A 2190-nucleotide genomic window follows, 5' to 3' on the forward strand; every position below is an offset into this window, starting at 1 on the left:
TGACATAAGATTGATCCAATCGGCATGTCCGATTCCAAACTGTTGACCAATGAAAGGAATCTTTGGCTGGAGGCAGGGTTAGGAGGGTGTCGCATGGGTCCGGAGCTAGGTTCTTTGTGTACATTTTGTAACGTCTTCATCCCTCTTGTGCGTTCGCTCATCATGTATTCGTACAAATCATTAGTCTTTTAATGAAACGACCATTTCTGATACGGTTTTGTTTTGCCCGTAGACGTGAATGAGAGAAAGCCAAATCACAGGCTAAATCCGAGTGAATAACGCGCGATCGCCACACAAAGAATATCTTTTTCCATGGAATGGAAATCAAAAACCACTTTGTTTTGGATGTGAACTTTTAAGGAATAAAACCAACGTATCTGTTTGTGTTACATGTTGAGGTTGTTATTTTGGGACAAAACTCGTGATTGTCTAATTTAGGTTTAAGCAAGGGTAGGATCATGAAAATCTTGCCATCCCGACATGGTAGCTTAATAGGCTGTTTGAGAAACACGACACCACCTAGCGGCTGATAAAACAGCTAAATTAGACATTTACATTGTTGGATGTGTGAAGAGTTGGTTACCAACAGTAGGGGTGAGTGGGTTAAGTTGATCAAACGACTTGTATATAGCTGCCATTATTGTCAAGTGACCCTAAACTTAGTTTGTATTCGCCATGTTCATCTTGTGGAAGGAGTATGTAAGGATGGATGTAGGAAGGATGTAATTTGCCTGGCAATTTGCCCGGGTGTAATCAATCTCACATCAAAAACTAATTTATCTCAATTTATATCAGATATATTTTTAGGAACTGGCAGTGTGTGAAAACGTGAGTAAATTAGCAAAAGAATACCTCTGGGTTGCTAGACTAAGCACTTTTTTGCTGTGGGGCAAAATGAGCCAAAGCCTTTGGGGTAAATTCAACTGGTTACCCCCTCATGTTTACATTAAGTTAAGTTTGGTTTAGTGTGGCATCCTAACCATGTAAAACTGACAATACATTTCTTATTTTACATGTAGCATAAGAGCTGTCATGCCACATCATTACAGAAGAAAGAAAGATAGGGGCCCATAGTCATGTGCTTGTAGCCCTAGTTTCTGTTTACCTCCTTGTGGATGACTTAGAAGCATCACCCTTGTTTTTTTTATTTTGAATTTGCTGTACAGATGTGACATGTTAGTGTTTATGTCAATGGCTACAAAGTTTGCGATGACACAGATCTTTAGAAGATTATGTGACATGTTGGTTTGTTATGTTATATAATATAATATAAAGAATACAAGTTTAATTCAGTTTAAGCCTTCCATTTCTTAATCCTAGAGACTTGGTACACCATTTTCAGGTGTCAAAACTGTAGACACAAAAGTTGTAGTATTTATTTAATGAACACCAGTAAAAATGAGCAGAATGGGGATTTCATTATAAATAATTATATTTAGAATTACACTCCGGTTAATACAATAGTTAGAAACTGTTTCCTCAGATGTCTTAACTTACCCCTAAACCTTTTTTGGGACCCCATGTTAAATTATCTATTTGTGTTAAGGCTTCAGTTGATTGCACACATCCTGAACCTGTATTGTATGCATTCGTTTTTTTCTGTCTTATATTCCCTCAGCTATAGGATGGCTCATCTTACCCCGCTCTATACCTGACAGTCATAGGCTTTTCTTTCTGTCTGTCTGTCTTTTCTCACATCCACGCACACAAAAACAAATACACATTTTTTTTCCAGAATTATTGTTTCAATGAAAAAGTTATATTACAAATTCAGTTTGATAAATATCAGCAATTCACAAAGCATCATAGATACCCCAACAAAAGACATTATTTTCTACATAATCACAAGCTCACCTACTCACATACGAGTTTGGACACCAAAACATTAGCATACCAAATAGGGACGGACTGTGCACATCAAAACAATTAAAACAAACAAAAATAACAGTTTTAAAGACACACACACACACACACATAAATGAACACATACTCTCTGATGTGATTTGAGTGCTGCAAGCAATCTGTACATTGTACACACATTCCTCTGATGAAATTTCAAGCAAAAGTCAAGCCACACCACAAAAGGCACGTCACCCCCCCTCCAACACACACACACACACACACACACACTCCTAATGGCTTCTCCTTTGGCTGAAGGGGCTTATTTGTCTTCTACGCTGGCCTAATGGA

The sequence above is a fragment of the Clupea harengus genome, chromosome 5 (assembly GCF_900700415.2).
Source record: "Clupea harengus chromosome 5, Ch_v2.0.2, whole genome shotgun sequence".
Lineage (NCBI taxonomy): Eukaryota > Metazoa > Chordata > Actinopteri > Clupeiformes > Clupeidae > Clupea > Clupea harengus.